The 26,931-nt window shown below is 43.6% G+C and overlaps 1 long non-coding RNA gene across 1 annotated transcript in view; it reads right to left on the bottom strand.

The window, feature by feature from the left end:
• Positions 1 to 1,769: 1,769 nt before the first annotated feature.
• LOC139757007 (uncharacterized) overlaps positions 1,770 to 26,931 on the bottom strand; it is a 27,854-nt gene continuing 2,692 nt past the window's right edge. The window contains exons 2-3 of the long non-coding RNA XR_011714482.1: positions 8,298 to 8,416; positions 1,770 to 6,351 (exon numbers count right to left, since the gene is read on the bottom strand). This is a non-coding gene — a long non-coding RNA (uncharacterized lncRNA). The remainder of the gene's footprint in view (positions 6,352 to 8,297; positions 8,417 to 26,931) is intronic.

Raw genomic sequence — 26,931 nt, 5'->3', positions numbered from 1 at the left:
CCTTTTATAACCGATCTTTCTTCATCCTCGAACCCTACGCACTCCTACGCCGATGATTCCACCCTATATAATTCAACGTACTCTCCCACCCTCCTCACGCCAATACTCGTTCTTTCTCTGGCACTATAAATACTTCCTCTCTTAATCCGGAATCTGTTCAGCATCTCGAGATGGAGAAGCAGTAACCGGGTGAAATTCAACCGTACCAAAATGCATTTTTCTTCATACGTTTCTTTTTCAACCCCACTCGTTTCCCGCTATCCAATTCAATTTCGACCATATCCTCTACTCTATCCCTGCAGCTAGGAGTGCTGTATATGTGCCATAATTCCATAATAATCATCTTGTGAGCAGTATTTCATGTATACAGGGATCTTACTCGTTCGAATATAGAACACTGCTTACACTGGGCTCCTCCTTCCTCCACTCCTCTCTTAGCCGCCTCACTTATCCTCCAGCTATCACCTTCCTTCACACAACACATTCTCTCCACTGTGCTGTTGCTGCCCTTTGTTCCAAAGGTATCATTCTAGTCACCTATTTTGTATGCTGTCTGCGTAAGTGTCCCAACCACTATGGCTTGGGCCTGTAGCATATACCTTGCTGCTGCTTCCCTTAGTTTCTCTATGGAAACCATCCACACGAGGATTGACCGTTATGATACCTCCATCAACAGTTAACCACCCAAGTTGTGGAGTATCATCTTTTGTTTTATATAGCCCTCTTCCTATTACCTTTCCATCTTTAGTCAGGCATCCAAACCCGTGAGGAGCAAATGAGGTCGCTCTTCATCTGTTCTTGGTATTGCATATTCATAAAATAATAGAACGGATTCCTGACAGAAAATAAAGTAGGTATAAGTAAGTATACATATTTTGATTTTATTTGAGTCTTATGTACTTCGAGAGTATTGTAGGACTCAAGTCTCTTCCTCTCATCATACACCGATTACATTTCCACTCTCAGTCATTTAAAATTCATAAGAGACTGCAGGATAAATATGAGGTACTCGATATATGAGGTAAACATACACGCTGCAGGGCATTTACGAGATCCACAGTCAGCTTGATTGAGCAACACTGGAAAGACATTGTATGATCTCTTGAGCTGGACGGTAAGGCCCTTCGGTACGATGGCCTTAACCTTTTCCCTGACTCATAAGGGTCAGGTCAAAGGTCAGACACTCATACCCAAGGATCGTACCGTCGTCAGCAAGGAATTAATCATAGGCTTACTTCATTTTTCATGGGTTTATTAGCGATTATGTATATATATATATATATATATATATATATATATATATATATATATATATTGGAAAGGATCACAATTTTGCGCGTGATCAAGATACGAGTTTACCAAATGGCGTCCTAGCTTCGTCTCTTCGATGTATATCAACTGACTTATATTTCTCTCTTGTGTCTCCCCTGATGCTGTGATTATTACACGAAAGTGCACTTGGGAACTTATCGTGTTTCATTTTTCCCGTGGACTCATAGGAATATATATATATATATATATATATATCATAACGCCCTGCTGACAGCAGGATTCGAACCACCACTATTTGTGTGATAGCGGGGATCACAACTAGGCTATGGAATTAGTGACTAGCGTTTCCAGCTCCAACACAAATAGCAGAGGTTCGAATCCAGCTGTCAGGAAGGCTTATGTGTTCCGAGAAGGTGCACGCTCATTGTACTGTATTCGTGTTCATATATATATATATATATATATATATATATATATATATATATATATATATATATATATATATATATATATAAAACATGATACCCTCCAACTGCAAGGATTCGAACCTCGTACCATTTGTGTGGTTGGGTGGTATGCTGACCACTCAGGTTTTCTGCCCATGATAAAGAAAATGCTCTTCGATTACTAGTAAGGGAATACCTTTCGTCTCACTATACGTCCATGTTCCTCTACCTCCACGTTGTAGAACTGCTGACTATTGGGTAATGTGAACCTAAAGGGATATGACTGGTGTAGACCCGTCCCTCATGGACGTGAGACGCAGGGTATTCGATTATTATTAACCGAATAGTCATTTCCCTATTATGTGCAGACATAGCCGAAGGGTTAGAGTATCCAGGCACCACGCAAATGGTATGAGGTTCGAATCCTTGCTGTTGGATTATGTGTCCCATGAAAGTGTGTGTTCATGTGTACTACATTTGTGTCCATATATATATGCCCTTTTTAAGTATGTCGCATTCTACAAACATCACAGATGCTGTCTTAAGTTATATTGTAGCATTCCTCACTGTGCACAGGTCCTGCCAGTTCATCTTGTTGACAAACTGGAGAGGGACATCCTGCCACGACTAAACTGTTCTCTTTTGTGAAGTCAAAAGGAGACGTGGACCCACGGTTAGAAAACACCATGAAACCAGTTTGGTGAGCATTAACACTTATTTTCATCATTTATTAACGCATTTTGAAGACTATACGAAACATGACAACATTAGAGTGTAGAGATTTAGAAACGTGTGCTCTTCATATCTATCTTAAGTGATATACGAGTGGTTGAATAGAAGGAATTTCTTATAGACTTTCTATGTAGTTACTTTGACCGGCTGAACACCAACTGTGAGGCCTCGCTGATCCGTAACAACGAGGAAGGACCTCTTAAAGAGAGTAGAGTCGTGTCCTGACACACGCAGCTTGATGGCTCGGACGTCGCTGGTGTAGATCATGCTGGGCGAGGAGGCTGTGGGTGAGGAGGCATAGTGGTAGGCAAGTCCCACACCAGATGGTGGGGTAGTAGGTCTATACTGGAGTGAGTCTGGCTGGGCTGGTAGTGGTGTCGTGTGTCCAACTACTGCGACTCCGGGACTAACAGGGGTAATCTCCAGGGGCAAAGGCGTCGCTCTCCTGCCGCAGGCGTGTCATCCCATCCATACCACGTCCCCCTGCAGTACACACTCGCGGTACTGTAAGCCATACACATCTACCAGATGTAAGACTGATGTAGGAGTTGCCTCTCATATAACATTGGAAAATGTACGCTAACATTGTGTGACGAGTGATACAGTGCTCATAATGGATCTGTTAATGATGTGGTTTGGAATTGGTTACTTCTAAAGAAATTGTTAAGATAAAGTCCTATTACATTATCTATTGTATGTAGGTATCTTGCTTTCATCCCTGCCAGTACACACACTAAGGTTATCTGGAGAGGCTGCTTCACAATTACCATTAATCATTATTATCATTATCAATATCATTAACGTTATCATTATCGTTAATATCATATCATTACTATTTCCTTGTGAAGAAAATGCACAGAGCCGTATTTTTCGGTCCATTGTACATGAGATGACCCACTCCAGGCTTCGTCTCGCTGATCTGCACCAGCCTGTGCCGTGCTGGCCCAGCCCTCGCTGGCCACTTGGGAGAGGAGGAAGTGCTGCTGCGGGCGAGGAGTTCCCCTCCCGGATGATGCTGGTGTTGTGAGTGATTCCGGCTGCAGGGAATCAATAGCATGGGCCACAGAGCTCCGGCCTGGAGCAGGTCGACCCAGCGTGTGTGTACAGGTGCTCGACACTGGACTACCTTGTGGCTGGAGGATCTCAGACGAGGAGCGTCAGGTCCGCCATGGACCCATACTCCCACCTGCACCAGAATAAGTTCAGTGGGAGATGGTAGACAAACGATGAGTCTTGATAACTTCTGGGGCGTGGATGAGGAACAGATAACCTGCCACAGCACTCAAATGTTAGCTTGTGTAGCGCTCAGTGTGACAAAGTTGGGTAGGCATCTGTGTAGTAACACTCTCTGTGCGTGGCGTGAGTCGCACGTCATGGTTCCAAAGGTATATACACACATCCACACACACACACACACACACTCACAACCACGCACGCACACTGCACATGGTTTGCAGACATTCCTCATATTTCATCCTAAATTCCCTTGGTGCTAAGCAGGTCATTATTCACCAACTAGATGTATGCGTTTCTCGTCTCCTACTCCCGTGTGCACTCGGCTATGATGCGATACGTCTTCATCAACCTCCCATTTGTCATATTATTTACATGGACGTAACGTCTGCACAACATCACATCCACGCTGGTTTGCATTGACTTTCTTCAAGTAATTTCTCTGATCTTCCTGAATCCCACTGCACCATGGCTATCGATGTCTGCTTAGATAAAACTTTACCAGAGAATATGTTGCATATACCGGCAGAAGAGGTGGGGTGTACGGCCAATAATACACCTGCTGTACACACTGGACCATCATACACCTGCTGTACATACGGCATTATACACCTGCTGTACATACTGGACCATCACACACCTGCTGTACACACTGGACCATCATACACCTGCTGTACACACTGGACCATCATACACCTGCTGTACACACTGGACCATCATACACCTGCTGTACATACTGGACCATCATACACCTGCTGTACACACTGTACCATCATACACCTGCTGTACATACGGCATCATACACCTGCTGTACATACTGGACCATCATATACCTGCTATAGATACAATGACTAAATTCTTCCCATCCACCCGAACATTCAAAACATCACATCTCCTCCCCCATGTACTATTACATACATCTTCCCATTTTTCGCTCTGAATATCATCACTTCTTTACATCTAAACCCCTTTACAGCTTCCCTATCGTACCCATGCAGTCTGATCACACTATTACTAAGCGTCTCACTGAACCAAAAGAATTCTAATCTTTGATTTCATTTTCTTCCAAAATTCTTACACAACATTCTCCTGCGCCGTGGCTTTAGCCACAACTAATAATCATCAACTTCACTTTTTTTTCTCCCTCTCTCTCGCAAATTGACTCGGCTTTAAAGTTGTTATACAGGATAATAGTTCGGTTACACAACCCCGCCAGGTTTTTAAGATATCACCCAGCTTTTACCATCATCATTTACTCTCATAAAACCACTTCTACTTGAACGCTAGTGTGTGTTTTTGTTTTTATTTTTACTGCACCGGTTCTTAACTCTACACTATAGGCAGCCAGAGCTTTTCAAAACACTTTCATCTTGATTTCTGGCGCACTCGGTCAACCTGTGAGGGCCACATGGAGTTTCTTTTCGCCACAACTCACGATAAGTACAGAAATATCCTGAATCCTTTCTTGCTGTACTTATACGAGGAATTCAGTAGTCTTGATGAAGCACCTGATGTTCATCCGTCTATAGATTTTGCCGGCTATAATGTAAAGGAATTCCTTAGTTATAACCTCTGGTCATATTAAATTCCTTTTTCTTTGAAACAGATGAACGTCCGTTGCCTTATTCATGCTACTAAAACCAATTTGTGTCCCCTCATCTAGCATTCTAATCCTAATCCTATGATTTTCCTTTATACTCATCATTTAATATATCTTGAAATAATGTACTATCTTAAATTTCCATTTTCTTCCCCATACGTTGGCGTATTTTCATACTGTATCCCTACATAGCCACATATTTCTCTGGTAAAGCGTAATTACCTCTCTGAATATTCAAGTAGAGCTTGACCTTTTTTCCGTATTACATTCTTAATGGTCCACTAACTTTCCATTCCTATCCACTTGGAAATTCAGTTTTACGCTCTTATATACTCAATTTTCTTAACCAGTCTGGTCTTTGATTCATATTTCCAGTCCTGGGCCAACTCGAGTATACTAGTTACTATCATAATGCCAGCCTGAAACCTTATCATTTCTCCCCAGACCTTGTAGTCAGATCTTCTGCTAACACAAACACGATATACAACCCACATTCCGCCATCCATACCAAATGTTTGCTTGTAGTTTCAAACACTCTTCTTGACACTGGTGATAAGTTCAGTATAGATCTTCTTTGTGGTGCAGGTACTATGTACCACAGGAACGCTGAAGACTTGCCGATGAATATGTTCTTCTGTTCATGTTCCTGTGTCTTGAGCCTGTGTGTTCTTGTTCTGTCGCTGTTCCTGTGTCTTGAAGCTGTGTGTTCTTGTTCTTCTGTTGATGAACCTGTGTGTTCTTGTTCTTCTGTCGATGTTCCTGTGTCTTGAACCTGTGTGTTCTTGTTCTGTCGATGTTCCTGTGTCTTAAGCTGTGTGCTCTTGTTCTTCTGTTGATGAACCTGTGTGTTCTTGTTCTTCTGTCGATGTTTCTGTGTCTTGAACCTGTGTGTTCTTGTTCTTCTGTCGATGTTCCTGTGTATTGAACGTGTGTTTGACTCTCCTCATTCAACTGTCATTATCCGTCTCCCGTCCAGCCGTGCAAGTGACTCATCCACCCTCACCTTCTCCCTCTCTCAGTCTGTGGCATCTAAGTCGTCCACCATCATAGTCGAAGACGAACACAGTCCTGGTGGAGAACAGGAAGGTCACCTTAATATACTACTTATAACGTTCTGAGGTTACAATAGAATTGTAAGGTTACAAAATCATATGATTGTGCTGGCGTTTATGCTTTTGAGATCATGCATGTCTTCATGACTCCATAAGATACATGAGAACCAGCATACGAAAAGAACAAAACTAAACATCCACACATTCGAAGTCTTCGAGTTAAGCGAATGACGGACTCTCGATGGCAAATTAAGTGACGTTATTTTCCGGTAAAACGTTCGCTGATGAATTGTCCTTTGATATACTGTTCGCCCACAAGCCGTCACTGACAATCCGTTCGCTGGTAGGATTATGCGGCCTCCAGTTATCCGGTAATGGATTAAACAGCGACAAATTGTTCGTTGTTGAAAGGTTCGGTACCGCTGTGTCGGGCGTGTACAGTGATATGCCTGTAGAAACTCGGCAGTGTTACTGGCTATTGAGTGTGATATGTGTTGAGCGGAATGGCAGTCCAGCCAGAGTGGTGGCGTCAGTTAGCTGTAGATTGTGGCTGAGGGAGCGAGTGGATGTCGACCTCAAATGAACCAATGTTTCGAACAACAATTAAATGTTTCGGAACTTCATTGGTTATCTGTGATACCCCCTGTTTTAGATACGCCCCCCCCCTTCCCACCCCAAGCTCGCGGTGAAGTACAACCATCAGTTATCATAACACAATATGCAAAGTCTCCTGTATATTGAGCACTGCTTGTATACTGCTGGTTGTGCTATACGCTTTATCAAGAACGCCTTAAGCTAAATCGTATATAGTTCACTATAAAGATAGATAGAAGGAAGATAGATAAGAAGTTAGATATTGATAAAGAGATGGAGAAAATAGTGATCTGTTTTTGGAGTAAGGAACACCTTCCCCCAGAGTCTAAACCCCTCCATGTTTTCTGTAATCACCAACTTCTCTCCCATGATGATGTGAACCTCCCTCACCGTGAATCCTCCTGCTTGTGTTGATACACCAGCAGGGACGAAGCTGAGGAAGGGTCGTCATAGAAGCAATGTGCTCTGTCTACAGGTTAGGTTAGGTTAGGTTAGGTGAGTGAGTCGGCTTGGGCAGCTACACACCTCGAACAAGGCCATCTCATTCAAAGGCAGAAAAGATTGGTGTTGGACGCGGGACTCAAGTGTGATGTTGGGATCTAAATAACTATGTTAAGTACTGGCGCCTGATGATGAGGTGGATTGTCTCGACGAAACATGTCGTGCCACATGTATAGAAAAGTTATATGTTAAAATTGTCTCAACTCCTACTGAGGCGCGATTTCACCTTCATATATATATATATATATATATATATATATATATATATATATATATATATATATATATATATATATATATATGAACCAGGGCATGGAAAGCGTCTGGGGTAAACCATGGAAAGTTCTGTGGGGCCTGGATGTGGAAAGGGAGTTGTGGTTTCGGTGCATTATTACATGACAGCTAGAGACTGAGTGTGAACGAATGGGGCCTTTGTTGGTTTTTTCCTAGCGCTACCTCGCACACATGAGGGGGGGAGGGTGTTGTTATTCCATGTGTGGCGGGGTGGCGATGGAAATGAATAAAGGCAGACAGTATGAATTATATACATGGGTATATATGTATATGTCTGTTTGTGTATATATATGTATACATTGAGATGTATAGGTATGTGTATGTGCTGTGTGTGGACGTGTATGTATATACATGTGTATGTTAGTGGGTTGGGCCATTCTTTCGTCTGTTCCCTTGCGCTACCTCGCTAACGCAGGAGACAGCGACAAAGCAAAATAAAAAAATATATATATATAAGTTGCTAAGTGCTCTGTGAGTTACGTGTTGTCAAGTGTTATGTAAGAGAAGAGGAAATTGTAGGTTTATGGATGCAGCTGACTACATGTGGTCGTAGCACAAAGATATGATAGCTACCTGGGCAAAGGAGTGACACTTAACAGCCACTGAAGAGCTGGCCTACCGCACAGCCGTCACTAGACCTCTCAGCACGCAGGCAGGTAGTCCAGGCAATACATCTCTTTGGTTAGTGGCTGCTGAAAGAGAGATAATCAGTTAACTATGAAATTTCAATAATCAAAGGTGTTTTGAAGTCATAAATTCACATAAACTACTCAAAAGTTAGTTCGAACGCAGTAAAGGAAGGGAATCAAAGAGCATTTACAACTGTAAACTGAATAATAAGAAAGTTTAGTGGAACATTCAGTAAGTTATATGACATAAAAACAAAGGAACCACTTAACTAATCCCGCCTCCCACGACCAAGCTTTGATATCTGCAGACAGAGACTCAGAATACACACACACACACACACACACACACACACACACACACACACACACACACACACACACCTACACACACACACACACACCTACACACACACACACACACACCTACACACACACACACACACACCTACACACACACACACACCTACACACACACACACACACACACACACACACACACTGCGGGAGCCGCTCTACACTTGATGACATCTAAAGTATGCATAGCTGATCCCCAAGTGAGTGTTGTCCGTCGTACGTGCACGGAATGGGAGGCTCTGAGTTGCGGGGGGAAATAGAGACACTGGATCTTGATGGTAGTTGCGAAGCAGTGAGTGATGCAGATGTGTTGGCTCCTGTGAGACCCAGAGGAAAGGAGATTTTGAGATCAAACGACACTTTGATGGTGTATCTTTGTTGTGACATTTCAGACTAACCGGCTGTCTGCCTACCAGAGGCCCCACTGTCTGTAGACAGCCCGTCCTCAGCTGATGGTGTCATCAGTGACAGATGAGCAGAGGGACGCTGAATGTAACATCCATCGTCTGCGACAGGAATGAGATGGAATGGTCTGTGTGATGATACGGATCAAATCATTTCTCCACTTCTTGAGCGCGACGATACGACCCTTGGCCATGATGACCTGCCCTTTGGCCTAACCTCTAAAGCTCAGGTCAAGGGGCATGTCATCATATAAACCAAGAGGTCGGTTTGCCGTCGTAGTAAATCGTCGTTACCGTCATGCCTATGGGATGAGCACGTGAGAATTCTAATCACGTACGATGAATGCAGAGACGACACGCACCAGCACGTACGTGGCTAGAAGTGGAAGGTGAGCAGGGGCGTCTGGGTCGTCCAAGACCAGACTGTGGCAGGTGGGTAAGGACGTGGTTGGGTGATATTAATCCACGGGTGGAGGAAGGACGTGAGGGGGATTGGGCTGGGACAGGGAGGAGAGAGTAAGGGGAAGCTCTGGGACTGGGTTACTGTTTCCCATCTGTCGTCGTGAACACCGATCTTAGCCGAGATTAATTCGCGTATCATTACTGGAATTATTGCTGATAGCATTGATGATGTATGTGTTAGATATCAGTAGATACAAGATAGAAAACTGTTGGATAGCAGTGAATTCAAGTTGCCTAAGTTAGACGGTAGTGGACTAAACATGAATGTATGGAACATCAGCGATATGAATTTGGACATCACTGAACAGAGAGACGTGATGGACATTACTGGACGAAGGATGCATAGGTTGGATACCAGTGTTGAAAAGAATAGTTCACGGTTAAATGCAACACCAATACGGAGCACCTAGCCATATGGCTATGCAAAACAAGGTTCTTTGAGTAGGTGGTTCCCCAAAATAAGGTTCTTTGAGTAGGTGGTTCCCCAAAATAAGGTTCTTTGAGTAGGTGCTTCCCCAAAATAAGGTTCTTTGAGTGGGTGGTTCCCCAAAATAAGGTTCTTTGAGTAGGTGGTTCCCCAAAATAAGGTTCTTTGAGTGGGTGGTTCCCCAAAATAAGGTTCTCTGCGTAAGTAGTTCCCCAAAATAAGGTTCTTTGAGTGGGTGGTTCCCCAAAATAAGGTTCTTTGAGTGGGTGGTTCCCCAAAATAAGGTTCTTTGAGTGGGTGGTTCCCCAAAATAAGGTTCTTTGAGTGGGTGGTTCCCCAAAATAAGGTTCTTTGAGTGGGTGGTTCCCCAAAATAAGGTTCTCTGCGTAAGTAGTTCCCCAAAATAAGGTTCTTTGAGTGGGTGGTTCCCCAAAATAAGGTTCTTTGAGTGGGTGGTTCCCCAAAATAAGGTTCTTTGAGTGGGTGGTTCCCCAAAATAAGGTTCTTTGAGTAGGTAGTATCCTACAATAAGGTTCCTGGGATAGGTAATTTGTCTAAAACAAGACTCTTGAGGTAGTTAGATAGTAAGAACAAGTTACTTGAAGTGTGGTTACCCAAAACAAGATACTTGAAGTAGTTGGCTCTCCAAAACAGGGTTGCTGGGGTAGGTGGCAGTCCAAAACAAGGCTCTTAGGGTGAAGTGGGAAGTGAGATGATGACCAGTTCGAGTGTAAGTAAGAGGATGAAATGGAGGGAATCGTCAAAATGCATCGTAAAGATGAACCTAAAACTCACTGAATATGCTAATAAGAGAAATGGTACAGTGAAGGAAAACGTTTGAGGAATCTTTGACCATTCCCTACTAATGAGGAAATGTACGTGAGAAGGAGGGAATGGAATGAGAGTAATAGAATAAGACAAAAAAATAATGTACGAAACAACAGCCATCGAGAAAAAAAGGCACATCAGGTTGTGGTTCAAACAGGGATAATCTGATGAAAGATAAGAGGAGACAGATATGAATAGCAAAGAAAGTATGTAAAATTATGGTAGGAAGAGCAAAAGGAAGGTGGGTGATAAAGTAAGAATGATCACAAACACACACACACACCAGAAGTAACAGGATGGAGTGGAGGTCCAGCCATTAAGCTATTTTCCAAGCCAGGTAATATATGCAAGTGATTTAGAGATCCAGAAGGTCCATTAAGACGCCGAGGAAAGGGAAAGCAAGACTATCCAGCGACTGCATCTGAAGTGGATCAGAGAGATGGAGAGACGAGGGAAGGTATCTCGAGTGGACCTGGGAGCTGGGGAGACGAGGGAAGGTATCTAGAGTGGACCTGGGAGCTGGGGAGACGAGGGAAGGTATCTAGAGTGGACCTGGGAGCTGGGGAGACGAAGGAAGGTATCTAGAGTGGATCTGGGAGCTGGGGAGACGAGGGAAAGGCATTTAGAGTGGACCTGGGAGCTGGGGAGACGAGGGAAAGGTATCTGGAGAGGACCTGGGAGCTGGTGAGACGAGGGAAAGGAATCTAGGAACGACCAAGGAGCTAAGAAGTAGTGGGAAGGTATCTAGGTAGGAAGTTGGGGGGACGTGGGAAAGGTATCTAGAGAGGGCCATAGAGCTAAGGAGATGGGGAAGAAGACATCTAGAGAGCAACAGGGAGCGGAGGAGACAACTGTAATTAGATCATGTGGTATAAGCAACAATAAAGGAATGATGATTTCATACAGTTCAAAAGCCCGTTGGCTGAGTATGAACGAAAGGAGGACAACAAACTTAGAATGGTGGCGAAGACGCCAATTTCTTGAGATTTTAAAGAAAATGGGAAATGTTACACCCTACAGACTCGTCAGTCTCTGATGGAGAGTTCGGTTTCATATTCATCCTGAAACACAGACGTGAAATACGAATCTCTTGCGTCAAGATGATTCGTTCGACACATGTGAAGGAGACTGAATCATTGAGATCTGGACGCTGAGGGAATAACGAAGACAATGAACAGAAAACCCTCGCAGGAGAAGCAAAGATGAAAGAGGCTTGCCTGAAGATATACGAAAGCTCAAAAAAGGTCATGGTGTTTAGAAGAAAAAATACTGGAAAACAGAGAGAAGCGTAGAGACAGAGAAAACACGGGAGTATATGGATGTTGGGGGTGGTCATCAGAGAAGGGTATGATGACCAACACAGAGTGAAGAAATGTTCGACAGACACGTTGAATGACTCCCTCCCTCCCCGTTTCACCTGCAAACGAGGTCTTCAGTGCAGGTGCCTGGCACGGTAGGACGTCCACGCTCACAAAAAAAAAAAGGGAAGAAACGAGCATCTCTGCTGTAACAGCAGAAGGGTTAGCTGCAATGAGCAGGCATTGCAACAGCAGAGGCAGCTCTTGCCACCAGATATTGGTTGACCGAAGAATGATTGCAACACTGACAGCAACAGGAGGCATCATAACACTGATATGGATAGCATCGCCAAAGGATGAACAAAATCCTTGCAGTCATGGATGGGTCTTTCGAATTTAAGTCTTAGGGGGAAAGTATCCAAACTTCCTACAAGTCACTGGGGCGTCCTCGTTTTCAATAATGCGTTCAGTTTAGATCATACTAGATGAAGAAAGACGCATAGACAGGATGGAGAGAGTTCAGAGGCGAACTTCCAAGACTTTATAAGTAAATCCTAGTTCTATATTACCTAGAAAAGAGAAGGTAAAGAGATGATCAACTACAGATACGCAGAAATTATCAAAGGCTCCGATAATCTCGATCTAACAAGCTACTTTCAGATAGATTCGTCTAGTGTCACTCGTAGTAATGGATATAATCCTGTGGGTAAATGTTTAACCTCGAATGAGGCGAAGGACTTTTTCTTTCCAGCAGGATTAATAACGTACGGAATAATCTACGTAGATACATTTACGTAGAAACCTGAGAGATATTTTGCTTTACATCCGCGATTGAGATTATTTGTGCCTCCTCACTTATATAAAATGATTTCCCTCCTTTTCTCTATCATACTTTTCTATGTCTCTCTGCTCTTACCATACCAATATATAGATTTATTATTTCTTCTATCACAATCAGTCTCGTTAGGACACAGTGATCAGATGCTGTTTGAATCCATTGGATCCCTTTGTGTGTGTGTGTGTGTATATATATATATATATATATATATATATATATATATATATATATATATATATATATATATATATATATATACATATATATATTCCTATGAGTCCACGGGGAAAATGAAACACGAAAAGTTCCCAAGTGCACTTTCGTGTAATAATCACATCATCAGGGGAGACACAAGAGAGAAATATAAGTCAGTTGATATACATCGAAGAGACGAAGCTAGGACGCCATTTGGTAAACATGTGATTGTCCAAAACATTCGAGTGTTTAGAAGCTGGGTGTAAAGACTCAAAGTGGGAGAATTGCAGTAAATGATTGAGCAGAGCCGCTGACTATACGAGCAGAGTCGGCGACTATAGAGTGAAGTACATACAGACGTTATGAGTGATGTAAGTCATATAGGTGGAAAAATCTAACGAGCACAGGACACAGGATGAACAGAGATGATGAAAGAGAATCAAAGACGACAAGAAGGAAGAAAAAGAAGCTTCGAAGTGGATTCATCAAGGGAAACAGCTGTTAAACACGTCAAATAGTCGCATTCTGGGTTATAGTCGAGACTTGTGGAAACGCTCAGCAGGAATAATTCTATACAATGTTGAGGAACTTGAGGGGGAAAAAGATTGGACAGAGTTAAGAAAGGGATTGGTGCTGTGGTAAGAGTATTCAGCGTCTTAAGGGAGCTGTTGGAAAGCGCCAAGAATCCTTAGAGAATAAGGCATGTGCCCGGAGAAATAAATGAGTAGTCTGTGGCTGAGGTTGGGATGTGCTATGCTGCCACCTTTTTTTTTTTTTAACGTGTTTCCATGGATAGTTGTGGTGAAGGTCTACGGCAGATATGAAAGTGAGGCTATAAGATGTGGCAGGTATGAAAGTGAGGCTATAAGATCTGGCAGGTATGAAAGTGAGACTATAAGATCTGGCTGGTATGAAAGTAAGGCTATAAGATGTGGCAGGTATGGAGGTAAGGCTATAAGATCTGTAAGGAGTAGGGAGGCAAGAGAATGTTGAGTGTTTCTGTATGTAAACGATATTGTATTGATGTGTGAAACAACACACAGACTTACAGGCAATTGTGAGTAAAATGTCGAAATTGAATACGAAAGAAATCCAACTGGATCTCTCTGGAAAAATAAAGCAAACCACAGTGCAAGATGCGACCAGAAAGGGAGAGGCAGGCGAGGTTTCCATGGTGTCGTTATCTAGGAATAGGTGTAATGCGAGGGTACAATGAGTTACCCACCAGAGTGATGAAAGGTGTTCATGACTGGAACTGTGAGGGACGTTACGAGGGGTAAAAATACGACACAGATGAGGCCAGAGTTTGTGTGAGGGGTGTAGCCCAGTACACACTGATGTATGGGAGTGAAACACTGGTATAAAGAGAGAGGGAACGGACGCCTTGGATAGTCATCTTTAAGTATATATATTTCAGGGATGAGGAGTTCACAAAGGGAGTAACGAGATGTAACTCTGAGATATGAGAGAGGGAGAGCGTCGTGGCGATATAAAGAGGGCACTTTGGAAGGGATGGGTGATGAAAGAATGAAGATGGGAGTGTGTAACAGTGAGTTCGAGTATAGAAGAGAAAGATATGAAGGACGAGAATAAAGCGAGAGGAAAGATGTAGTGACGATTTATAAGATACTAAGTTGCAGGGATGGATGGGGACGTGCTATGTTGGAGATGTCCAGTGGGGACAGTGCATCACCATCCTACTGGAGGGTGGAAGGTGGCAACGACGTATAGCAGACAGAAGGAATTACATGTAATCACGACTTGACTGATTTCTTAAGAGACCAGAGAGGGAAAAAACAGTCTTAGGTAAGGAATGATCCTCACTGCCGTCTGGCATGAATATATAAAGTCCACCGAAAAGACAGTACGTTCCTAACTGGCAAACACTCGGGATAAAACAATTTCCAGATGGGTACAATGTCTCAGTCAGCAGGACACCTGGGGAGGTGAGGCGCCCCTTGGGGACCCTGACGATGGAGTAAGTTTTATACGACACGACCGTCTCCAGGGTAGTGGGCGGCTGCATACGTCGGCGTTAAAGATGAAGCATGCGAGGGGCTGATCCCCACTGGAACTGTGGGGGGGAACCCGTCAGGCGGAGGTGGGAGATGTAGGCAGCAGCAGAGGTGGTGAGGTGAGGCAAAGATGGAAGGGGTTTTAAGGTCTGGGGCAAAGATGGAAGGGTTTTTTTAGGTATGGAATGGGGACGTGAGGACAGCTACGGTGCTGGATAGAGATGGGAGGAATGATGAGTTGTGGAGTAGAGATGGGAGGTGTAGTGAGGTTTTGGGTAGAAATTATAGAAGTTCTGGGGTGTAGGGCTGAGATGAAGGAGGGTTGTTCAAGTGCTGGACAGAGATGGGAGGAGTGTTGATGTGAAGGATAGAAACAGGAAGGTTGCTAAAGTGTGGGTCAAGTATAGGATGGAAGCTGAGGTGTAAGGCAGAGATGGGAGGGTCGTATTGGCGTGGAACAGAAATGGGAGAGGTATTCAGGTGTGGGACAGAAATCATGGGGTTGCACAGGTGTTCAACAGAAAAATAAGAGTCGTTCAGCTTTGGGACATGCGTGAGAGGGGTAGAGATGGGTGATGCATGAATGAAACAGGTATGGGTAAAGGTGAGCCAGTGACCTGGGACTGGTGTGGGAAGATAATGGTATACCTGGGACTGGGATGGGACGATCCAGAGTCTTGGGACTACAGGGAAAAGAAAGAGACCTGGCGACCAAAGGGCATGGGATGCGGGAGGATAAGACTCTGTGGTGTGGACTGGGATGAGGAGATTGTGTGCGTGAGGGGGACGAGCGGAAGTTGGAGGTTCCGGGATTAAAGTAGCTGGAACGCGTGAACTGTACAAGACCAGGCACTGGAACACGACTGTGTGTGTGAGGAGGGTAGAACAGGTGTCATGGAGCGGTGAAATACAGTCACCAAAGTAGCCAGAGGAATATAAAAAGGTGCGATGGTGGCTGATGAGGTAAACAACCAGATGTGTTATGAGAGAACCTCAGAACAATAGCACGAAATTAAGAGAGAGAGGCCGGATGTAATGACCATACCACTCTGCAAACATACGATGTTTTGATGGAAGAAAGAATCAGTTTATTAAACAAAGGAAGTGAAAGATTTTGGCAATATGGACCTGGCATCCACCACCGCAGCGATAGTGGAGAATAGCTAGTTGGTTGAAAACATGTCAGTCAAAGAATTGGGGAGGGGAAAAAAAAAATCGTCCCCTATGAATCGGGCGGGAAAATGTAGGATCAAGTTGGTAAGAATAGCGAGGCGAGCGTGTTAGAAGAATATGGAGTGCAGGATGCTGCCGGGGGATATGAAAAGGTTCACAGGAAGAGCGAGGGAGGGCGGTGAAAAAAAATCCTCTGATCCTTTTTTTTTTTTTTTTTTTTCATCTTCGTTGAACGTGATGGAAAAGCACCGAGGACGGATGGCTACCATGGCGACCATCAATAGCACAAGACAAGGTCTGGGACGCCTTCCCTGCAACACTGGTGGCTGTGCCTTCCTCAGTGGTGGTAGTGTGAACCAACAAGTGATGCTTCTCCATCACCTGGTAACTACACACACACACACACACACACGTGGTTCGGGAAGTGAGGGAAGTGAGTCATACGCTGGTATGAATAGTTAATGTCTTCCTTTAAGGAAGTTAAAAGAAATGTTGGTAAAGGAGTAATCTCAGAGATGGAAGAATATCTGTATAATCATTACGCCAGTAACGTCGTGTGTGTAGAGCAACATTACGTGATAAAAACTCTTAATCTACTAATGTCAGGATCTGAACTTAAGCATTGACGATAATTCAATCAACAATTTATACCAGTTAACGGAACATTAACATCCCAGTGGAGTTGACACCCAAACAAGTTTGACAGTAAGGCAAGTTTCTACCGAAGTTTGGGGGTCGGGGCAGTGTGGGTGATGGGAATAGCAGCAGTGCGGGTGATGGGAAATGTCGGGTACAAAACACAGAAAAGAAAATGATTCAAACTATAAAGGTCAGAATGAGCGTGTGATTGCAGTATGTCTGTTCCACCACATCTACCTAGAATGCTTGCGCCGCGTCGTGTTGGACTGGTCATTGTGTCATTTCGCCGTGGCAGATGGCTTCTGACTATGGGGGCCCCCCCAACTCCTGGTGAAATGGCACGGCTCCAGGCAGTAAGCCTCCAGGCTCCAGGTGAAGTGGCAAGGCTCCTGATTGTGCTCCTGACTCTAGGTTAAATGGCACGGCTCCTGACTGTGGGCCCCCGACTTCAGGTTGAAATGGCACGATTCCTGAGTGTGGGGCCTACAACTCCATCTGAAATGGCATGGCTCCAAAAATCCAAATTGTGTGGATGTCTTTTTCTTCTGCCTCACCCACACGTGGACTGCTGGCATTCAGTCCACAAACATACAATCTCTCCATCTCAACATACAGCATTCAGCGATACGTAGCTCACACGAATCATTCTTCATAACCCTGGGTAGCTCCTCCGGTGAGAGCTACGCGCTGGCCCTACCTCTCGTGTGCAAAATCTCGTAGCAAGTACTAACTCTCTCTCTCTCTCTCTCTCTCTCTCTCTCTCTCTCTCTCTCTCTCTCTCTCTCTCTCTCTCTCTCCCATATCCCAGTTTGATTTTCTATTCACTCGTGGCGAAACGAGTCCCACTTACTTCTCCATGATTGATTGATGTGGTGATGTATGGCGGATGTAATGACTCCAGCTGTCCAGTGGACTGGCTATGATAATATTGCTGTGGCGAGCTGCTGTACATTACTGCGTCAGGCTGCTGCACAGTGTTGCTTCAAGCTGCTGCAAGTTGTTGCGTCAAGCTGCTGCACATTTTTGCGTCAGGCTGCTGTGCATTGTTGCGTCAAGCTTCTGCACATTTTTGTGTCTAGCTACTGCACAATCCTGCGTCAAGCTGCTGCACATTGCTGCGTCAAGCTGCTGCCCATACGTTCGAGTAAGCTACGGGAGGAGGAGGAGCCGCTGTTGAGACTGTGAGACAGTCTGTGTTGACCAAGATGGAGGCTGGTGTTGACAGAGGTGCTTCTTCTTCCATTAGCCCTCACCTCTTGTGGTCAGGACCGGGGATCCTGAGCACGCCAGCCAAGGACATGGTCCAGAGTAGGGGGTCCCTGAGTACACCAGCCACGTACGTGGTCCAAACCGGGGAGCAGGTTAGGAGTACTGAGTACATGAGCCACGTACGTGGTCCAAGGTGGATGGAGAGGAAACTGGGTAGGGGAACTGGGTACATTATCCTACGTACGTGATCTGAGGTAAAGTCTTAAGTAAACTACCCACGGTGGAGGATGAGCCTCAAGTCATACCTCTGGTTGTCAACACATTCCATAACTCAGTGACGACCCTCCCTCCCATGCTGAACCCTCCTCCATGTTTGAGGGAGAACTTGCTGGTCAGACCACAGTGCAGGTGGCAGCTGACCTATACTTCGATCATACACAAGTCCATTTCATACTTCGTCAAGACTCCAGCTTCTATATTTTTCGGATCCTCATCGTCATCCTAGACATAATTTTCAATCGTAGAATCACCATGGAATCATAACTCTCATGTGCCATATATACAGTGCGAGTGTATGTGGGTATAGAATTATCTCTAACACCTGAAGGTGTAAAAATCTTCTCACCTCTATGGAACCTGTGGTCGAACCAGGGATCATATGAAGGACAAATGATGAACGAAGACCTTTACAAAAGTTGTCCATCTCACCCCACGTTTTCTGTGATGGATGAGACATCACGGCACCGCCTCAACAATCCGCCAACACTACGAGACAAATGTCAGCACGCGATATAGATGTTGTTAAAGATTTTTTTTTCTATGGGTGTTCATAACCTGACGTTGATAGCCTTGATGATCCTGACAGTTGAGGAGCCAAAGGCTCTAATAACCAACCAACCAACCAACCATAGTTCTTCATCTCCAACCAACCAACCAACCATAGTTCTTCATCTCCAACCAACCAACCAACCATAGTTCTTCATCTCCAACCAACCAACCAACCATAGTTCTTCATCTCCAACCAACCAACCAACAAACCATAGTTCTTCATCTCCAACCAACCAACCAACCATAGTTCTTCACTCTTACCTACGTATCAACAGTCCAGTCAAGGTAGACCTACTGTAGTTAACTGGGAACTGTCATCTGTGGCAGTCCAGCAGCAGGTAGTTATTTGACATGGTTGTATTATACGACGGTGTCAGGGGAGACTAGACGGAAAAGGTAGAGCGGAGGAACAGATAAGAATTCTACACTGTGGAGGTGAATGGGGTAGAATTCTTGAGGGTTCTGGTGGCTTGTTGATTCAGTGTTCTTAATATCTTATTCATTTATTCGTACCGGGAAGGCGTGTATGGCGAAGCTGTATGTTGGTATACATAGTCAGGTAGTTAAGGAGGGCTACGAGCTGTTTGTTATGGATATTCATACGTGACTTGCGCCTCTCTCAGGGTTTTCTGACTCCCTCGAAAACATGTTCGTCTTACTGTTGCTGTCGAGGCGCTTAAATCCATCTGTTGTCTTTGTCTTCGTCGTCTTTCAGCTTCTGCCGCATCTCTTCTTTTGTTTCTTGCTTCTCTTTGTACTGTTTCTCTTAAACTTATACCAATCACATTTATGTTAACTGTTAGATGTTATTCTTAAGTATTTCTAATACATGGATATCTTTTATTGTACTCCCGGTAGCAACAGCATTCGTGATTTAAAGACAAGAAATTGGGGAATCTGGAGTACTTTACAATATCGTGTCTCAAACATCATGATGCTACTTTGTGATCACGTATTTCACAGCCGTTTCTGGTGCTGCATTCGAGTGTCACTGTCACCGTGTCATAGGTTTAAGTTATCCCCGACCATCGACGCAGTTATGAATCTGTTTTTCCACTTCCAGTGTTTTTTCTTTTCGTATGCTGAGTCTGAACTCCCCCAGGTGGGTGTGCGCTCAGAGATCCAGCTAATTGTGCGGTGTCGACTGCACAAATGATGTCTCTCCTCATGTTCTCGAATCTCCACCTGCGACGCGGCCCTCAATCGCTCAGAATTCTTGAGGCATTTTTTTTCATATGAGAGGAATGTAGTTTGAAAGAACAGCCACCTTGTATTTCCAGAGGCTTCACGATCGTAAGAGAAGGCGTCAGGGAATCGATAATTTCATAAGCGAGGAACGAAGGACCTTCTCTCATACCACGAGACGCCTGTCTTGTTTCTGAAAGCCACACGCTCAAAGTAGGACGTTTGCTGCATGATTCTAGTTCCTGTGGCGGTGTCGTATGACCACGGTTGTGGAAGACGGTAATTGGTCAGTCTGTCTGAAGGTAGGTCAACGATACGACAACTGATGGAACTCTCTCTCTCTCTCTCTCTCTCTCTCTCTCTCTCTCTCTCTCTCTCTCTCTCTCTCTCTCTCAGTCTGTCTGAATATCCTCAATAGCTATTCGTTTTCCCGCGCCTTTGCGAGGTGGCGACGGGAACACACGACTAACGATTGTTCAAGTATACTACACTGTACTGAAACCACTGTATCATCCGGTATATCACACGTTATCATTACACAACACCAGGAACCTTTTAACGAATAGATCCTAGACTAGATAACCCCAGGACACCGTAACCAGTGGCTTCTGAACCTTCAAGGCTGCGTTGCACCCAGTAGCAGGGACAGGGTGGACTCCTTTAAAGCGAGAAGTTCATTGACGAGACTATACTTTGTTTCATCAACTGACAGTGATGCGGTCTCACCATGAGTGTCTTTTCACTCGCGATGTAACCTGAAGCAGGCAGAGTCCGGTAACATTATACTAGACATTCAGGAAGAGGATATGAATGGATGAGGCTATATCTTCCACTATTCCAGGAGGAGCTACCTCGTTAACGCAGGAAACACGGAACAAAAACGTTCGGTTCAATGCTATCTGCTGGCTATGTGCGCCTGTTGGGAGATGACCGGTGTAGACCCCGTTGCTCACCAACGTGAGACGAAGGGTATTCGAGTACATAGTATTCGAATAGTTATTTCCTAGTAGCCAGGCCCATAGCCTAGCAGTATGCATTCTCGCCTCTTGCACAGGGGTCCCGAGTTCGATCCTGGCCGTTGGAGGTTTGTATGTCCTACGAAGGTGCGCGTTTCTATGCACTATGTTCATATATATATATATATATATATATATATATATATATATATATATATATATATATATATTCTTTTCTTCCATACTTTTTCGCTGTTTCCCGCGTTAGATAAGTAACTCCGCAGACAGACATCAAAAAGGCCTCTTCAGCTCGCATCTGTTCTCTATTTTGCGTAATGCGTCGAAACCACAACCTCCTATCTACAGCCAGGATCCACAGACCTTTCTGTGATTTCCCGCCGCTGCTTCATATGCCCTGGTCCAGTCCATTGACTCTCGTCGCCCCGTGTATACATACATTTTCCAATTAGTTCTATCCCGTGCAACTAATCACAACCTCCTGCATGTTCAGGTCCCTAGCCTAAGCAAGGTATCCAATTCATCGACCAACGCAGAGGAGGAGATGAACAGCTGCATAAACTGCAGGCCGAGTGCCTCTCCCAGGATTCGAACCCACGCAGACCCGATCCTAAACTTGATGTCGGCAACACTTGCCGCTACGCCACGGATGGTGTGTCAAAGGAACGTACACAGACATTCCTCAACAGCTTGGAGTGCCCTGACGGGACGTGTGCCGAGAAAGGATCTCTGCTCTGGAGAGAAGATGTCTGAAAACAGCTCTCCGTTACTAGTGTAAATTGCTCAGGTCCCCCACTCCAATCCCCGCCGTGGACGAGAAGCGTCGTCGAGTGCTAGTATGAAAAGAAAAAAAAATAAATCTAGCTCACCCATCAACCTATTCCTTCACCCCTTCACTACTCCGTTCTGACAGACACCATTTCATCCAGCGCTCCCTCATCTCATAGCCTCCCCTTAACGTGGAATATTTACACGAACACTATAGAAGTTGAGGGTCAGTAGCTCACGAGTGGTCGAACAGCAAGAGACAGTACCAAACACGTCAAATGTAATCTACCTTCGCCAAAGAATTATGTTTGACCGACGATAATGTTACACAATGGATTAATTGGTCCTCACTTCAGGCGTGACCAAGGGGAAAATTCACCCATCAAATACGCTTGTGATGGAAGTAGACGAGAATAAAGTTAAACATGATCACTGTATGTGAACAGACGCGTCTCATACATCAGCTGAGGTAAAGCCTCGTGACCTGCTAACACAGGGGGAGGTCCATATTTTGCTACGGTTAGTGACTAGAAAACAGGGCAAACTTAGAGAGAGAAACAGAAAAGTAGAAAACAGACAACAGATGTAAAGGAAGTGAGGTAAAGGGAGGAACAAAAACACTAGATCTATAGATGGAATTATTAATGAAGGCGATACAAAGGGACCAAGTGAATATATTCCTCTAAGGCTCAGTCCTCTGTTCTTAACGCTACCTCATTAATGGAGGAAATGGCGAATATATATATATATATATATATATATATATATATATATATATATATATATATATATATGATGGAAATAAGAAGGAAGAAGAGACAGGTCGGAGATAGCGACAAAGAGAGGAAAATGCTAGGTAGATATATAGAGAAAAAAGGACAAGTAGCGGAGAAAATGAGAGAAAAGATGGAATAGAAAAAAATCAAGGGAATCAAGAGAGGCAGATAAAGGAGGAAAGATAACACAAGAGGATGATATGGTCGCACTGGACGGTTCACCAACACCACTGTGGAATTTCTTTGTCAATAGGAGGAACATCTCCCTCAGGCCCCAGGGTTATCTCTCTCTCTCTCTCTCTCTCTCTCTCTCTCTCTCTCTCTCTCTCTCTCTCTGATGCTCTCACAAAACGACCATTGATGCCTAGTATTAGGTGGTAAATCCTGTGTTTTAGTCGCCGTCTCCAACAATCCTTTCCTCCTAATATATATATATATATATATATATATATATATATATATATATATATATATATATATATATATATATATATATATATATATATATATCCAGATAACCAGTCATATAATTCACTATGGATATAGAGGCAAGCAATTATATCATACGCCAAACTTTCATCGTGAAAGTTATAAATGTTGGATAATTTGGCGCCAATTCCTCCATTCTAAGCCGGGCCATTGACACAGTAGGCAGACTACCGATGAGCTTAAAGTTGTCTTTCCTAAGCTATTACCGTAGGAGAAGGTCCCTCTGCCCACAAACTGTGTGCCAATTAGGGTAAGGACAGCCCGCTCACGTTCGAATCCCGGGAGAGCTGCAGATCGACTCATGGGTCTATATATCAGAACATGTGCAGAGGTGGAACATGTGAACATTGCGTGTTCTAACATACTGCCGAATGTGGACAAGTGGCTTTCCCACACTCACTCAGGACACAGGTATCTGTGTTTGACGTTCTACACCTCGAGATCTTTTCCCAAAACTTCTGCTCCTCAGGACGCACAGACACTGGGACGTCTGTGCTTCAAATTTGTCTTTGCCGTACCCCTAAGACGCTTGATTGTCTGTGCCTAAGTTCTCCTTTGCCATTTCTCGATGACACTGAGAAAATCTGCTGTGCCTGTGTTTCCCTCTTCACCAGCAGATCACCAGGAGATGTATATCTCTCTAGAGCTCCTCTTCGTCACCTCACCACACACACTGTGCTCGCCTTTAACCCACTTCCCCTCCATTCCGGCGGGGGTAAAGAGAGAGATAAAGAGAGACTTCGACTTTTGCCACACCTGACCACAACGCTCAGGCACAGAATAGTTTTCAGGGTGTTTTGTTGCGTTTCATACAAATTTCTTTCCCTCCTTTTTAACCTCCTCGCTCGGAACTTGTATAATCCGTGCTTTGCTGAAGAGGAAAATTGATACGATCCTCCTCTTCAGCCAGAGTTTGTGTGAATCCATCCACGTCTTCTACTGGGGTCTTCGTCCATACGTTCCTTATTTGAAGGGAGTTTGAATTCTAACATGTCTCCTCCACTGAAGATTATATTAATCTCCTCGTTGAGCGGTGTTTGTGGACTCCCTCCCCTTTTAATCACGTCTTCAGACACTTCCTCTCCCCTTCCTAATGTAACCCGAAGACAACACCTTTGAGTCAATAAATATTAATGACACGGTTTGAAAATTTCAAGCCACAAGTTCACAGTAAAGCAGTTCTACTGGCTGGAGCCACATCGACTCTCTGCCTGGTGTACATCATGTAACATATGGTATAGATATAATGGAAATTGCAACACCGTGAATAGACGAGTACAGTGTGGGTTAACATTGCATGCCTCCTGCAGAGTTGATGGATGTGTTACAGTAAAAAGCGTTTCTTGTAGCTTTGCAATTTCTGTAGTCGACAGATCGTGAAGCATTAAACAGACGTGTTAAGAAAAGGTGGCAAAGATAAGAGCAAATGATACAGAGAACTTCGGGGGCCTTTAAATGTAAGGTAGTGAATGCACTGGCATCGAAGAGAACGAGGGAAGCTAGAGATGAGGATACAGAGAGAGAGAGAGAGAGGATTGGTCAAGAAATGCAGAACACCGGGAGCAAAAGACACAGGAGAACTGACGAGAAATATAAAAACAAAACAAATGAAGGAAACGATGAAGATGAGACAGTAACAAAGGAACTGTTCAAGTACAAGAGACTGTAGTAACATCCTCAATGATGGAACTGTAACTCTATTGATGTCTGTAGCAATGATTACCTTCCTACATCTTCAGAGGGAACTGTAAAGCTAACGATGATTGTAGAAATGTTTACCTTTCCACTATGTAGACACTTGTGCCACTGTAGACATTCAGGTACCAGAGGATAGGTTCAAGATCAAGACTGTAATCTTAGACAACCAGATACGAGCCACCAACATTACGATAAATAACACGAACCTAATCGGGAAATAGATGCTCTTTCCTACACCCGCCAGGAGTTGAAGAGAACGGAAGCTTGAAGTCGGGAATTAGATGCTCTTTCCTACACCCGCCAGGAGTTGAAGAGAACGGAAGCTTGAAGTCGGGAATTAGATGCTCTTTCCTACACCCGCCAGGAGTTGAAGAGAACGGAAGCTTGCCTACACTGTGACGAATATCTTAATAATGTTAGCGGGTTAATCAGAGCAGAGGAAAACAGAAATCAACAACAAGAGAACAGAAATTAAAGGGGCAAAGTGAACGAAAATGACTGGAGAAACAGATGCTGAACGTAACCGAAGACGAAAGCGAAATAAAACCGAGTGTAAGCCAAAGAAAACAGTGGATGGGATGAAAATACGAGGAAGGAATGATAGAAAATAGAACATACAGTGCCTGAGAGTCAATTTGGACAAGTTGTTGCAAGGAAAGTACGATGCTAAATCCAGATCATTCGTAAACACGGCTATATGTGGAGATGGAGACCATAGTGGGCGTAAGAGAAGAACAAGTAAATCCGGGAGACAACATGACCAGGAGTCTGTGATGATTAACAATGTAGAAGACACAAAGACACGCACACACATATAGACAAAGAAAACGATAAAACGGACCAAGGAAGATGATAAACCTGAAGGTTTATAATCTGAAAAATCAGATATCTAAAACTTATTTTCAAATATATACTGAGAACAGAAGAATTATTCTTATCACAATAACTGAAACACTGTTTAAAGAGATAATTCAGAAAAAAAGAGCAAATAACTTTGATGGGACCTTTCGTATTGATATTACAGGGGGAACAGGATTTCAATCACATGGCAAATTGAACAGTAAACTAATGATGAAATCAAAAATCAAAAACGTGAGTTGGTTACAGTGAATGTAGCAGACCAAAACACAATAAACATTACGACCAACAGACAACCCAAAGCTGAGCAAGATAAATTCAGTATGATTGTAGCAAAATTCAAAGCTATGATGGTAAACTTAAAAAATATGTGAACCAGTAGAGATGTATTCTAGAGATTTCAATTTCATATATATATAGAGAGAGAAGACTGAAGATTTGACTCCAGCTGTAGATAAACATATAACAATGAATAATAAACATGTAGATGGAAGAGAACAGTAAAAGATGTATAAGTATTGAAAATTTGCAAAACGTTTAGCCACTTAGAGAATTAATCATGTCCCAACAAAAGACAAGAATATACTAGACATAGAATTCACAAACGACACCTAAGTCTTCACTAACCACTATCTAAGATCCTAACATTACAATAACCACAACGTTGTCTTAGAACATGTGAACAAGCAACACATATGACACTACAAAAGACAACATAATTGAAGTAAATGAGTTGAAAACACAGAAATGAAAAGAGATAAATGAGATGACAGAAGATTTAAAGATGTAACGATGGTTCTTCGGAAAATGACATGTACATCAACACGACAACATTTGACGAAAGATGAAAAGAAACAGTTAAGAGTTCAGTGCCAGTGATGAGAATATATAGAAAAAACAAGACGTTATCAGGAAAAAAAACAATAATGGATGAATAAAGAAAAGAGTGGAATGAGAAAATAGAAACTAATTAGTAGAGAGAAAAAAGATTTATGGACATCCGTGGTGGGTTCGAATCCTGGTCGATAAAATGAGTACCTGGCGTAGGCTAGGGTATGCTTGAAGGAATAGTGGTTCCAACAATGTTATATAGTTGCGATGGGTGGGCTATGAATAGGGTTGTGTAGAGGAGGGTGGATGTGTTGGAAATGAGATGTTTG

Source organism: Panulirus ornatus, chromosome 24 (genome assembly GCF_036320965.1).
Source record: "Panulirus ornatus isolate Po-2019 chromosome 24, ASM3632096v1, whole genome shotgun sequence".
NCBI classification, from domain to species: domain Eukaryota; kingdom Metazoa; phylum Arthropoda; class Malacostraca; order Decapoda; family Palinuridae; genus Panulirus; species Panulirus ornatus.
The sequence above is the reverse complement of the archived record's forward strand: the minus strand, read 5'-3'. Positions and strand labels throughout refer to the sequence as shown.